Raw genomic sequence first — 16,013 nt, forward strand, 5'->3', positions numbered from 1 at the left:
GTCTCACTACCATATAATTAAAAAAACCCAATACAAACAGAAGTAAAAGATAATCCTTCCAGAATTTGATGACCTGGAGGATCATTAGGATGTATGAAAAGAAATCAAAAGAAAAAAAATTCTCATAGCTTTTTTGAAAGAGCTCAGTGGAAACAGAGAAGTTGGTGTTCTTTATGAAACACCACCAGAATTTCTGCTGCAGTAGTTTACCTAACAAGATCACAAGCTTTTCATGCTATTACTGACAGAACAGGAAAGCGTAAACACATACCTAAGACAACACGACTGCACCAGATAGGTCAGTGTAAACTGTGCCATTGATTTCGATCCTATTCAGATTTAATTTTCAAGCCAAGGGAAGAATTGTTTGACATAACTTGGGTAACAGAAGTTGCAGAACAAGTGCGCACTTGATATTGGCACATACAATACCTTCTCTGCCAGCACCTGTGTGCCACCCACTATCCCTGTTGTACTTGATGTTAGAGATGCACCGGTACACCTCTCCTCCACCTTCCCCATACTGACAGCTGTGCTTCCCCCACGTGCTGATTTCCTCCTAACTTCCCAGTTTATTCCTCCTACAAGAAATTATTTCCTGTCCAAACTTAACTCCTCCACATGCAGGATCGTGCATAGGAAGGTATCCATTCTGGGGAAAAAAAAAAAAAAAAAAAGCCTTCAATTTTTATTAACCCTTCCTCCTTCCAAAACCAACAGCCATACTGAGCAAACAGCAACAGAGTTTTTTTTTTTTTTTTAAAAACATCTACAGCCACTGACCAAACTGTCATCAGTCTTATCCCATTCAAGCTAACATTCCCTTCTTCCCCACAGGAAATACAAGAAGAGGAAATGCAGTAAGAGATACATCACCTCATAACTACAACATCATCCTGGGCTTTCTACTGACTCAGCACTTCACGTGCTTTGCAACCAAAGCACCAGAAAACACACACATACTAAACGCTGAGTGCCACAGATGACATAACTCCATTGCAATGTTTCATAAGATTTACCTTCTGTTTGTCACATTCATGTCACCTTCCCCAGATTTGAAGTGGTTACTTATAATGTTCACTGCTGATTACTGAGGTAAAAAAGTAATCCTGTAAAATTATATATGTCTGCTACCTTGCAACAGGCACCTTCCAAAAATGTATGGAGTATAAAAAACCAAAATAACATTTCTAGTTTCAAACTAGAAGCACAGGTGTGTTCTTGGTTTTCAATAGGGCGTAAGTTATCCTTTCAACTGTAACATCAAACCAGAAGCACCTATGCTCCCTCAAAAATAACATTTCTAGTTTCACCCCAGAAGCACAGGTGTGTTCTTGATTTTCAATAGGGTGTAAGTTATCCTTTCAACTGTATCAAACCAGAAGCACCTATGCTCCCTCCTCTCGCTGGCTGGTGAAACCTGCAAACGACTGCAGGCAGAGAAACGCTGCCCTCGCCACGGGCCATTTCACATTCACTGGGACTTCTTCAAGTCACAGAGTTATTACTGGCTTGGAAATGAATCTCTATTACATGCTGCTCCCTCAGGAAAGACACTAGGAGCCTCTAAATTACAGATTCAAAGTTAGCTTGCTTTATAGCAAAAATCAGAGTCTTGTTACAGACTTCCAATACCATTTAGCTGTATCACTAAGAACACAGCGGCCAAAAGTCACTGCGACACACAACAGTGCAGCCCACGTGCTGGCTGGAAGCGGTCTGGATTCACCAAAGGCAGAAAAACCCCAAAATACCTGGAGAAAGCCAACGACATACAGCCCAGCTGCCGGAAAAGGCAATCTTTGTCTGGAGTTATGTATTTAACTTAAAACAAAGCACAGACCCACTAAATCAAAGACAAGTGAATCTAAAATACCGTCTAGTCAGGGTGTGATGATTACAGGAGACGGACTGAGCTGATCACACAGCTCACTCCCAGAGAAACGGGCAATCCCACTCCTACCCTTCCCTCCCTTGAAGATTCTGGCTGCAAGAGCCTGCCTTGGCACCCACGTAACCTCTCTGTGCCCTAACCTAAAGGTTGCTTTCACCTCCCATCACCTTAGTTTAAAGCCTTAATCACCAAGTTAATGAGCTGATACACAAAAACATTGCACAAAGCACAGAAGTGAATGAACACGAGAAATGAAGTTTCATCATGTCCCATAAGAACAAGAGGTCTTCTCAGGTCAGAAATAAAATGCATTTCTACATTTCCAGGAAGATTGGAATTGAATAAGAATATAATAACTGACAACAATTTCATAATAAAGCACATAATTAGGATTATATGAACAGAAGTACAGCCAAGCATAGCAATTTCCATAAATGATGCAAATCCTGTGCCAAATTCAGTGCTGGCATTAGCATGGAAATTTCTCCCAAGTATCCAATAGAAATCCAGCTACCAGGCAGCAAGTGAGAAATGCATCGTCTAATGTCAGTAAACTCCATACAGACCACCCAAAAAGCCATAAAGCACAGTGTACAGTATCGATCAAGTTTTCAAATTGCATTTTCCATCTGTAGCCAATATAGCTACATACAAGCAAACACGCAAAATTTTCCCCTTATGCTACTAATCAGAAATCAACAATCCAGGAATTAACTTGGCTCACTGCTTTTATCCTTCCAAACTACCCGTAAATGATTTCACTGATGACTTGAGCACTATTCCTTTAGCATCTATCTACTTAGAAGCACAGTACAAGTAACTTTGCCCAAAGAAACAGAAAATTAATTTAAACTTTTTAAAAAGATGGGCTATATGCAGCTTAGTTCTGTGTTTAAATGGTAATTGCAAGTCCAGGAGGGAAGGCAGAACGTTCAATTTTAGCTATTTTATTCAAAATGTTTGTGCTTGTCAAAAAAATCAGTATGACACTCAGGAGACAGAAGTTCTGTCAAGAATAGCTCAGACCACCCTGATACATTTCATCCTGTCCAGTGCAGTTTGGTCTCCACTGAACTGAGGCTGCAACCGCGCTAAGCCTTGGTCACTGTCCACATGCAGGTTCTGTATCTGTGGCAAAGGCCAGGTAAAATGACTTACCCTGCAATGAAAAAGGTCGAACACCTCACATTCACCTCAGACTAAGAAAACACATATGGACAGTTACAAAAGTTCAGCAGATGTAAAGCAGTTCTGCTAGAACTCCAGAGACAAGAAAGAAGTAATAATAAAAAAAAGAAAGAAGTCATATGCAATGGGTCAACTGAAAAGGACAAAAGAATGGTTTTCTTCCAGGGTTAAAAAAATACCACTCAGGATTACTGAGCAACAATGAAAGTACTGGACAAACAAGGACTTAATGTTGCATCCTTTTATTAGGATTTTCAACTTTAACCTCTTCAGTGATGGAACTTACTGATGAAAGCATTCTTTTCTGAGGCTATTTAAATAACTGAAAAGAAAAAAAAAAAGAAAAAAAAAAGAAGAATGTAAAGCCAAGTTCAAAAGGGGTAGAGCTGAGGCCACCTGGGCTCCGTAGCCCTGTCCCTGCATAGACTGCATGCCTGCCTCCTAAAGTCTATGTTCCAGTTTCTTCCTTATCCCCATTTACTCTTTTGCATACAAGTTTAACAGCCTTTTTCTCCAGGTCATCCATGTAACAGCAGGGAGAACCCCCAGACGTACTGGCAAGGTAAAGCCCAGTCCTTAGTGCCTTTCCTTGCTCTGTAAAAATAAGCAGAAGGAACAGAACTGACATCTGTAAAGATAACTGCTTCACCTCTGCAGCCCAGTGCTAGAAGCATGCCTTGCCAATCTGCGTCTGCACAGAACTCTCTGTCCATCTGAGATTTCAACCATGTGTGTGTGGAAAAAAAAAAAAATATTCTTCAAGAACTTCTAATATAGCCTCATTTAGGCTCCCTTTTTTCTGGAGAGCAAAAGAACTTCCTTGACAATATTATGCCTTCTACCTGTAGCATGTGGTCTAGAGAACTAGAACCAAAGCAAGAAGTACAGAGAACATTTTGACAACTGCTGGTACAATATTTCCTTGTGAGGTGGGTTGTGGGGTTGGGTGGTTGTTTTGTTTTGTTTTTTTCTCTATTTTATTCTCAGAAAAGACTGAATAACTTACATTTTTAAGAAAACATCATAAGCTTGAAACATGCTCATCCTTCCCTTCTCCCTAGAATAATTCTTATCAATACTTATAATATACTTATATTCTTATCAATACTTATAAATACGTAAAGGAAGGGGGCCAGGTAGATGGGAACAGTTTTCTTCAGTGGTGCCCAGTGACAGAACAAGAGGCAACGGGCACAAACTTGAACATAGGAAGTTCCAGCTAAACATAAGGAGGAACTTCGTTACTTTGAGGATGGCAGAACACTGGAACAGTGGTGGAGTCTCCCACACTGCAGACATTCAAACCCTGCCTGGACGCCATCCTGTGCAACCTGCTGTAGGTGACCCTGCTCGGGCAGGGGGTTGGACTAGATGATCTCCAGAGGTCCTTTCCAACCCTGACGTTTCTGTGATTTCAACCAAAATGGTTGGGCAATATTCTAAGCAGCAAAAAAACCCAAGAACCATACAACAATCCCCAACATTGGCAGAAAAACTTGGAATTTCACTTCTACTAAAAATGTTCAGGCTGTGCAAACTGACCTAAACACACCGATCCTACTGTACCGAGCTCAACGCTTCTTTTCCCGATACTGCACTTGATGAAAACAGCCATATTTGATGGAAATAGATACACCAAGCACTATCAGCACAGCAGAAATACAAACCTGTGAGTTTAAAGCAGGGAAGGGGGAAATCTGCCTCCAGTCACAACCCCCTGCATGCCCTGGTGACACCTAAAATCATGAGGATACTACTTATTGTTTCAGATTTATCAGCAAAGGAAGTAACTTCCAGCCTTTAACTTCAAGGTGGGGGTTTTTTCCTCCCCCTGTAATTCCTGATTGGGGCCCCCAAAGACATCTGGCCCAGCTTTACAGCCTGAGGAAAGCAATACACCAGAGGGGTCTCCTTCATTAGACACTGCAACTACATTATTCATCCTCCAAGCACAGAAAGAACAAATAAGCAATCACTTGCTGATAGCGCTGTATGGGTCATCCATCAGGAAGGTCTTTTGCCTGCTTGTCTTACCTCCAAAATAGGTATAAGTAAAACAAAACAAGTGGTCATTCTAGCATATTACATTTCAACAGGTTCTGGTTACCTTAATGTGGTAGACTATATAACTCCTTAGATTTTTATTTTTTTTCTAATAAAACTATAGCAACCTCCAACAGTAGAAAAACAACTGATTGCTTTAAGCTAAATTTATGAAAGACTCCAGTAGGAAGATGAAAAATTTCCTCCTTTTTCTTTTCCCAGGGAGACATCTGTTCAAAGCCAGACTGCAACCTTTGCTAAATCAACAGTTGTTTCATTTACTACCACGTATCCACTTGGCTAATGGAGTTAACACTGCCCTACTGAATCTTCTGACATGTTCTTTATTTTAGAAATTGTATCGTATTTCCTAATAAAAGTCAAGAACAATATTAACAAAACAGTAATCTATATTGGCTTTTAGTGACTTACAAGATGTACTGACTTGATGCTGAGGGATGCCACGTGATAGAGAAAAATCCCATTAAAGTACTTCTATTTCGAGATATTCTGTAAGCCACTTCTTGGCATTCGCACCTCAACTCATTCACAGCTGTATTTTCAATTGGAGGAATAGAGCATTAATAAGAAGACAGATGATGATACTGAACATGCTGGCAAAGTCACATAAGGACTATGCAACCAATACATGACAGTAATTGGCAAAGATTCAAGCAGCTCCCACAGTCTACAGCTCAAAGAAATAAAGAATGAAGTAGAACTTCATTAATCAAAAATGAAAAGGGAAAAGCATTTTTGCAGAAAAAAGACACGAAAACCAGCAGAAAAAAAAATTATATATAGTCTTTTCTACTTCACAGGAATGCAGGGAAATACAGCATAATAAGTTCACCTCTCCTTTCCCATCACTACCACATAGCATTAAGACAGATAGGGGAAAAAAAACAACACAAAAAACCCAACTCACTAGAACCACATCAGCTCCAAATGTAAATTAAAATTGTTTGCTTCAAACCAAGAACATCTACCAGAGCCTCACAAATTCTATTAATTAACATAATATCTAAATTAATAACCACTACGCTAGAAATATGGGAAGGATGAGAGTTTGTAATTGTAGCCACCCATACTACCAGATTCTAACTGAGAAAGCCAAAGAACAGCAAGTGATCTTCTGCAAGTCACCACTGTTTTTTTCTCTCCTGCTTGGAATCTGTTACTATGCTACCAGTTTGATACCTGATGATTTCAGTTGTATTCCTAATTCCTGGCCTCCATCCTGTCTCCATCCAAAACGTAGGAAAATAGTCCCCAAACTCATTCTGGAGTTGTATTTAGGAGGACAGACACGGGGCTCTTCTCTTCCTTTACAAAATTGTTATTCTGAGCACCTTCAGCAGCTGAAGGAAACAGAGAAAGTTTCCTTCATAGTTCCCACAGCTTCTCCCAAAAATGGTTAAGGACTTTAGCATAAGGAATTACTAACAGCAAACTCCTAAACAGGCACGGATTTAAACCTTCAGATGATTACTCCGCTATCATTGTCAACTCAGCATCTGGAAGCAGTCTTCCACATAGGCTTTCACAAGCAGATAAGCAGCAGCAGATAATGCTATTCTAAACTAAATTTTAAAAGCCCCATTTTCTTTGCATAAGTCAAGCCAAACTTTTGATAAGGGTTAAGAATTAAATTCAAAAGAAAAAAAAGCAACAACAAAGTTAAAATAGTCAAACAATTTGAGCAAGACCCAGATAACACATGGTTGCTTGAGAAGTTAAAACTATTGTGTTTTCAGCCTGCAGTGAGAAGAACTGCTATACAACCAGTGGCCAGTACTGCAACCAAATACGTCTAACAACAGCGTAAGCCTACAGCCATAAGGTATTTAGAACCTCAATATTTCCAGCAAGCATTATCAGCAGATGGGAAAGTTGCACGTTCAATGCACTCCTGCCCTAATGAAGCTCAGAGAAGAAAAATGTAACTTGCTTGCTGTCAGACACAGGAGGTAGAAGAAGTCTTGAACAAAAATAGCAGGGGTATAAATCTGACTTTCAAGGTCCCATGTTTGATTTGCTAGCAACGAAGTAAAACAAGGCAACTAGAGAGGGAAGAAAAAAAAAATAAAAGAGTACCAGCTGCCTATGGCAGGCAAATGAAATCTAGGTCTCTTCAAAGACCCTGTGTCCTGCTTAGTGTTTCCCAAGTTCAGAGCATGACACTTTCCGTTCTGAAATGGTTTCAGCTGAAACACTGGCCTAGACATCACATTAAGCATTTATCTTTGCTTTTCAAAACTTTATCTTTCAAGGGAAGGGGCAGTCGTGAAGAGAATCACAAAAACATCTGGACTCATGAAGGCTACACCACAGCGTGAACCTCAGACAGTTCAGTCTCACTCCAAGCATATTCAATTCTCATGTCCTCTAGGCTAATAATCTTCCTCAAAGCAGCACTTGAAGGCTCCACAGCCAGACGATCTTCTGAACACTGAGTTCAGGAAGTTTATCCAGAATAACCTCGACAGTGTCATTAATCTGAAATGCATAAGGACAAATTTCCAGCCTCCCTGAACTGAGATTTGCATGTGGAAAACAGAGTTAAGGGGAAAACCAAGATAAGGACAAACAATTCAGATAAAATACAGAAGCTGCAACAAGACATCGCCCTTCACATGGCACGATTAACAATTACAAAAGAGCAATTCTAAGAAGCTGTTTAATATGCAAGTATAAGTCAATGAGCACTGGTTTTAAGCAGCATGAAATCTTAAAAGGGAGATTTATTCACAGCTGTTTAATTCTGACTAATACAGAAAAAAGGTATATGTATTTTTATGTTTTAAAGCATGTAACTTTAGTCCCTTCTTACCCCAACCTGAAACATCACCTACTAGGAATGGCTGGGCCTGGAGCTGCCATTGTTTCTTTGGGTTCTTTCTGGGCTCTGTCTTTTCCTGGGTCTGCAGCAAGGTGAGATGGGATGGACAGCGGAAGCACAATAGCCACAGTTTTTCTCTCTCTCCTTCCTGTTCAACAAGGAAAGCTATCCCTCAGTTGGATAGACATCACACATCTTGACATCTTATTACACGTATCAGTTCAGAGCAAGTTAAAGGTTGCAGCACAGTGAATGCAAAGTACTAAATATGAAAGCAATAAACATACAGCTCTCTTGGACATTTCTGAGCCTCCCTTCTCAAATATATGAGTTTTCTTCATATTTCTTCAGTGAAGAAATTCAATCTTGTTGCAGCGGAAGGGTTTACAAAAGATCAAATTTTACTGTCTTACTTCTAACCAATCCAAGCTTGAGTTGCAATATAGAAACAGAACAAAGACCAGTGCTTTTAAAACAGACCCAGACAGTCCATTTCATTAGCTTGTCTCCCACCCTCCATATTAACAGAACTCCAAAAGACACAGAGCAGTTGAGCTATTTTTCATAACTAAGTTTACCACCCTTTTGGTAGTATCATAACCCAACATTTGTGATTAACTCCATAGAAACCCTGCATTGGAAGCTATCCACAGGGTGAACTGTGTTCACATCCGTTAGAAGCCAAAATAGTATTAGGGGGAAAAAAAAAAAAAAAAAAAATAAAAATAAAAAATCGGTAGTAGGCGATAATTGAAAGTTTTACTCTGGGACAAATTCTGGTCTTAGCTGTACCAACATCAATCCAGCATAACTCCAGTGTAAGTATGCCGAGTCAGACACTCTCAGCTGTGATCGAAGTATTTCCCTGAATTTTATTCACAGATTTTGTATCTCAAACCTATGCAACTCCCCGCCTACTTTTGCGGACTAAAGAAACCATCACCCAATACAGAAGGAGGCACGCAACAACACACTTCAGTTATGACTGGTATTAATTAGCAGAAGGGAGTTAGAGGGTCTCTTTCCCCCATAAACACAACAACATATCCACTCTGCACTCAGCACCCTAGAGATACTCTCACGTCAGACCATGCACCCACAACAGATCCATTTCCAGATACAAGTTTTAGAGAAGATGCAGGGAGAGCAGAAAGCATTTGGGGTGTTGTAAACAAAGCAAATTACTACCACTAGCTGGGGGGTTAGTAAATCAGAAATCTGGGTTCAAGCTTTGCTGTTAGTGTCAGGCAGCAGGCTCTCTTTCAAACTGTGCAGGGAGAAGACAGGTGCTATGTTGGAAGGCAGCATGTTCCCCCTGTCAACCTAAGAGGAAAGTAAGCAAGATAAAATACAAAACCTTCACTTGGATTATTTTTTCTTTTCTACAAGACAGTAAATACCCCCATCTTTTCAATGTTAAGGGGTTTTAAGTGATAAGAGTAATTCTTAGCTTTTCCCTTGGACTTCATCTATCATCATACATACGCTGTAAACTGAACTGCATCAAGTATCATGCTCAATATGGTGTGCCTTGGCTACAGCTCACGTATTACACGTAGCCAAATGGATAGTTACTGGTTTCATGAAGTCCCCCCAACACAAAAGAATTTTTGATTTCTGGTTCAGTTTAATTGAAGGTCATACTCAGGTTCCGAAGGAAATTAGATTGGGCAGGATTTGCCCTGGGGTTCAATAATGCTGGTCAATCTCCACCCCCCCAAAAAAACAAGTTTCCAGCCCTATTTGTTTAGCTACAACTCTTTTGCCTTCTCCTTCCTGGAATCATTCCTGATGTCTTTCCCCAAATAACTCAACTGTTTGTTTAGCTGAGAAACTCTCCTAGTAGCATGGAACAGTTTTTCTTCAGCTGGTGGGTGACATCATCTTAATGCCTTTCACATGAGAAAAGAAGCACAAACCGCATCACTAACGGATGTAATGTGTCCGGGTCATCTGCGTCGCTGGGTGATGGAGGGGGTCCCACAGGTTAATCCTCATGTTGCACTAAGACCCTTAATGCTTCCACTACACTTACAAAAGGACCTTTTTACCCACTTTGGCTAGATGGTTGATTCCCACAAAAGTCTGACTTGGTGACCTGCCTCCCAACATGGCTACCATGTCCAATTAAGTAAAAGCCTTGTCATGAGGTGGGAGATAGAGAAGAACGCAATGTTGTACCTGAGCCTATTGTATGTCCAACGGAGTCAAAGGAAAGAACCACTGAATCTGTAACACAAGAGTACAAGTTCATTTTCCCCTTTTTCTTCACACCATTTCTTGCTGTAACATTTTCTTGTTATTTTGCTTAAATAGCTCCTTATGCTTCCTTCCACCAGGAAGCAGAACTACTTCTTCACCAGCCAGACAAAACAACAGGCATCCAGCAAAAGGCAGAACACTGGAGTATGGAACAAATCATGATGTCATTACCCAAAGTAGCTACAATTTATTGAAAATCATTTAATTTTATGCCTAATAAGCTTGGTCAACTGTACCAAAACTGAATCATAATAGGCTTTAGACTGTTAGACTGGAGAGCTTTTTCTTATTAAATGTATTATCAATATTTTGTCCCCACTTAGGGGACTCATCTGTTACGACCAGCTCTTCCCTGACACTGTTTGCTAAGCCAAGTATTTTATGCTCCTTGCGGTTCTCACCATGTTTTCCACATCTTTACTCACACAAGTAGCTCCCCAGCTGAACACATTTCATTTGATCAGTATCCTTCACCTTTGTACTGTATACAGCACGTGTGCCAAGTATCAAGAAAATATAACCTCTCTGCTTGATACCCTTTTATTTTGCCATCTGGGAATCTCAACAGCACTTTTACCCATGACCACAATAACAACTCTTGCTCACCAGTTAATGCCCAGTACTTTTAGTCACAGTGTCATACGATGGGGCACACTTTGCTTCAATTGTGGTTTAGAGTTCCTAGTTTTTATACATGCAACTTGACATTTGGTCATGTAGAAACACTTATTGCCTGCTTGGACTTAGCTCACCCCATCATCCAGACCCCTTTCTTAGTCATTCATTTTCCTCATACACCACTCTCCCAGCCTCTAACCTGTTTGCAAAATTTATCAGTAATAATTTGATATTTTGTTTAAAGTGGAGTTGCAATACAGCACCGTGCTCAATGATGGGTTGTTTTTTTTCCCCCAGATGTATTCTTGAGAGAAACCAATACTTATTTTGGTAGTAAGCTTCCTGGTTTGCCATCCATTTTGATGCCAGTCCCAACTGAAGGAGAAAGTCTACTGATTTCTACTCCACCACCAGTGGAGCAGAATCAGGCCCAGAACTTGTCAATGAGTAAAACACAGCAAGGAATAACCACCATGATAGGATTAATAACTTTATGGAATGAGAAGATTTGAACTAACACAGCAATAGCAGAACTGCCTCTCATCTTCAGCCAAATGAACGGATTGAATCCCTTAAAGTTTCCCTTTGCAACTCAGATGTGATCAGCTGATCACTCATCTACCGCAGCACCTGCCTCGGCGCGAGCCCTCAGTGCAAGGCAAAAAGTCACATTTAGGGTGCTGAAAAGAGGTTAAGCTCCCACTGCACCACCTTCCATTTGGGCAGGCTACAATCGCAGACATGGACAGTCGCCACTTTTCAGCTGACAATAACCTGACATAGGACTGAGCCCTTGGCTTTTCTATACTGTACATCATCCTCGTACTTATTTTCCAAATCTTACAAATTCAATAAGAGAGTGCTAATTGTCAAAATAAAATAGTAAAACTGTTCATATAACTGGATTTAAAACAACTTTTAAAAAGCAGGTCTGTGCTGTCCCATATCCAACACTATGGTAGCAACATTAAAAAAAAAAAGAAAGATAGATATTACTAGTCTCAAAACGTATTCCAATAAAAATAAAAATCCATCTGGACTTAACAACTGTATTTCCTCTTTTGGGAATAAAATTTAGACATCTTTATATTATTCTAAATAGCAAGGGGTTTAATTCATTTTAACTGCGTTAAATTCATCTGCCATCAATTAATTCTGAAGTATCTCTGTGGGGTTCTACTTTTAAAAAACTTGAGATTTTTATCAACATAAAGTATTGCTTTGTAGTTAATGCCAAATTTAAAATGTTGTTCATTTTCCTCCAATATATTTTGCATTCAAACATTACAGATGAAATATTAGGACTTATCTAAGAATGGCTGAAAAGCACTGCAAGCACCAAATTAATACCATTATTGCAGCCCACAAAAATAGTATAATGTTTCATTCCCTTAACTGAGAACATTATCTTCCTCCTATAAACAAAAAGAATTACAAGCAGAGTAAGCATGTGAGCTCCCTTTTCCAATACAGTCCTCCATGTGACTATTAGTTTTACAGTTTCAACATCAAACCCACTGTGAAAAACCTGCATTACAGTCAACTCCCCCCCTTCCCTCCACAAGTAATTTCACAAACCAAGGATCTTTATTAAAATACTGTGTTTCATTCTGGCATTAACACTTCAAAAGGGAAGAAGCTGTGAACTTGAATAAGACTGAGAAGACACTCTTGTGTCACCTTTCTTCCACCCAGACAGCTATTCGCACTCAGCCAAATTCAGAGCTAGAGGTTATTTTTTTTTTTCCAGAAGATGAAAGATGGTAGATTTGGATTAGATATCGGGAAGAAATTTTCACTATGAGCACGGTGAGGCACTGGAACGGGTTGCCCAGGGAAGTTGTGGATGCCCCATCCCTACAAGTGTTCAAGGCCAGGCTGGAAGGGGCTTTGAGTAACCTGGTCTAGTGGAAGGTGTCCCTGGGTGGTTGGAATAGATCATCTTTAAGGTCCCCTCCAACCTAAACCATTCCATGATTATATGAGGGAGATAAGCATTTCTTTGAGGCAAGACAGATTTATTTGCAAATACGAAGTCCTGCTTCCATGAACACAAGAACAGCTTCTTTGCTTCTAGCTTCAAATCTCTTCCAGATAGCACTAAGTTCACAATCCTCCCAGCTTTCTACACTGTTTTTTCCAAAGACAAAGTGGCTGCTTAGTCTGCGCCCAATGCCTTCCCCCAAGGCCCTGAGTCTGTTCTATCTTTCAAAGGCAAATAAAACTTAATAAGACACAATGTAAAACATACCCACTTACACGTGCCCTTGCTTTGAGTGCCAAGAAGTGTTTATGTCTGAAATAGCAGTCCCTAACCTTTCAGCTACCTACTTCCATAAAGGAGCTTAAGTGTGGGGTTTTTCTGCCTTCTTAACTGCAGTGCAGCCTTTATGCCCAAATCATGCAATCTGACACCCAATAATTTGCCAATACGCACAGCTTAAGGCTGCATACACCACAATGCCAGCCTTTTACATCTGTTTTCATGTTAGCTACAATCATTTTTTCAGCGGCTACAGCAGTTTAAAAAAAAGAAAAGAAAAAAAAACAACCAACCAAAACAAAACAAGATACAGCAAAATACAAATGCAATTCGGGATCGGAACCAATCTGTCAGAAGCAGCAAAGAGAGCAGAAACACTCACCTATTTAGAAGGCACACAGTGCTAGGAGTAACAAGGTCTGAGACCTCATCAGCCAGACTGCAAAGTTGCTTTGGGTCACTTTATGTCAACTTTGGGTCAAAGTTGCATTGGGACTTATGCTCTGGGTCACCTTCCCCTCCTACTCACTATGCAACTGCAGCATGAAAAATTGGATCAACACATGAATCTGCTCCATCATCCCCGAAAACAGTGTTGTGCAGGGCTACCTGAACATGCTCCACAGAGGAGCGCCACATGAGACCCCTCTTCCAGGAGATCTCACCATTATGGAACACACACACAAGGATCCTGTTTGGTTCAAGAACCAGGAGCTCCAAGACAGACTGTGCAGAGACATTCAATGCTGCTATGGGAACAAATTTAAACTCTGTTCCAACAATTCTCTATACCGGACGAAGAGCTGAACTTGCCTTTGAAGGAACACAACTGGATTTGCGCAGTTTTGTACTGAAGTAAAAAAAAATAAAAATAAAATCCTGCAAATGTGAGGTGGCTACATCTGTTGCTGCACTTGCACCACAGTCCAGATAAGCCAGCGCACCACAGTGATTGACTGTATTTCAAGGCAAGGAATGCACTTCAAGTGTCACTGATCCCTTACCTCTTCACATGCACACCCCCCTTTCTATTCCAGTGCTCCCCACCTTAGGTCTCCTGCAAATCTTCCTGTTTGTTTTGTTAACCGTGAGCTGTCTCAGGGCCTGAGTAACTCTGCACTACACTCCCCTACCCCCAACACAGGTAAATTAAATTACTCGTCTTGCTGCTTATATTGCACACCTTAGGTCTAGGCATTTCTGGACACCAGATACCTATTTAACTGCTATTCCTTACAGATTGCTGTATCTTTTCTACTACTCTAGTCTCTGAACAGAAAAATAAATGAAGATTTTGGTTTTCCAAAAACCAAGGACCGATGATCCTGACCAACCAACTGTAGATTTGTAGGAGACAGAGGAACAAGGCCATGTTGGAAAACATCTTAAGTTTCATACTCCAAAAAAGAGATATGGACACCATAAGACAAACATTTAATATCATGCATGGGCACGGCACTCTAGAGACGTGTGGAAATCACTCAAAGCCCAATTGTGTCAAGTTTCTGAAATCATGTAAGAGCAAATGCATGGACCAACTTCCAATGCAAATACTGTCTTTGCTTTGATTTCATCATTGATGAAAGTGATATACAAACTGAAAACAAGCAGTGGCAACACAGAATGAGAACAGCAAATATATTCCACATTTAATCAAGAACTGTATACAACCTGTATGTTTACTTAAGTGCTGTTTCAGAGTTTCAGTTAAGACTTTTACAGTAAGTCCCTCCAAGAAGCCACTAACTTTTTTTTTTTTGCTTTTTACAGATTCTTCCTGCAAGGATTTGTAGGTATTTGTCTCATCCTATTGGAAACCAGAGAAGCTGAACCAGTAACTTCTCCTATCCTTATCCTTTTTCTTTTTTTCTTTTTTTTTTTTCTTTTAAAACAAAACCAGACTTTAGCAATAAACCAACTTCCCCAGGAAAAAAAAAAAAAAAAGAAAATCAGTAAAAAAAAATGATTGCATGCTGCTTTGGAAGTGGTCCTGAGAAACCACAAACCATCAGTCCCACAGGAGTTATAAGAGTTTAATAATAAAGGCTTAACACAGCCTCGATACCACATTTCATTACAGCAATACGCTCCACAGATCAAGCCAAACAGGGAACACAATAATACATCACAACATAAGGCTGTAATTTGGCACATCCTCATACAGAGACTTAAGCTCTGAGGTCTGCATGGATTTCTTGTATGCATGATCACTGTTAAGTTTCTCATTCCATATCCCTGCTCTCCAAATACTCCGATGGACTCCTACAGAACTGCAAACCATATTTAACAACATTTAATGTAATTTCTACCTCTGAACCTTCATCAGAGACCAGATATCCGGCAGAGCTCCATCAGCTGGACTGAGGACGGCAATTGTAGTAACAACATTAAAGAATAAAATTTTGATTCCGAGTCAGAATGAAGAAAAAGACTTTAGGTGCTGCTTTTCTACCACAGAATTGGAAGACCATCCACAAAGAAAAGGATCCGTCATTCATCTGTCTATCTGTCTCCTTTTTTTCAGCTGAGCACTGAAACAGATAGGATCAAACACCCCAATAGCCATAAAAATTTATTTTCTATTTGAAGTCAATATTCTATTACATGACATATACCAGAGAAGGAACACTTAATGTGCAAAAGTCTTTATAACTTAGTGACAAAAAGGCCAGTCAGTAATGACAAAAACAATCCTTATGTTTCATCTAGTCAGAAAACGAAGCCCACAAAAGCAGTGCCACTTTCAGAAGACATGCTACCGTCGGGATTCATTTGGCAAGAAGATCGGTCTCAGAACATCCCCTGCCCCAAAGAAAAAACGTTTGGAAAAAACCCCACTTTTATGACTACGCAACATTGGGGATGAGCCTTATATCCAAGGAACTGAAGGGAACTAAATCATT

General features: G+C 40.0%; 1 protein-coding gene across 1 annotated transcript in view; it reads right to left on the reverse strand.

The window, feature by feature from the left end:
• Positions 1-16,013, reverse strand: part of ST3GAL3 (ST3 beta-galactoside alpha-2,3-sialyltransferase 3) — a 136,543-nt gene that overhangs the window by 86,862 nt on the left and 33,668 nt on the right. The window lies entirely within an intron of this gene.

Source organism: Charadrius vociferus, unplaced genomic scaffold (assembly GCF_000708025.1).
Source record: "Charadrius vociferus isolate BGI_N301 unplaced genomic scaffold, ASM70802v2 scaffold163, whole genome shotgun sequence".
Lineage (NCBI taxonomy): Eukaryota > Metazoa > Chordata > Aves > Charadriiformes > Charadriidae > Charadrius > Charadrius vociferus.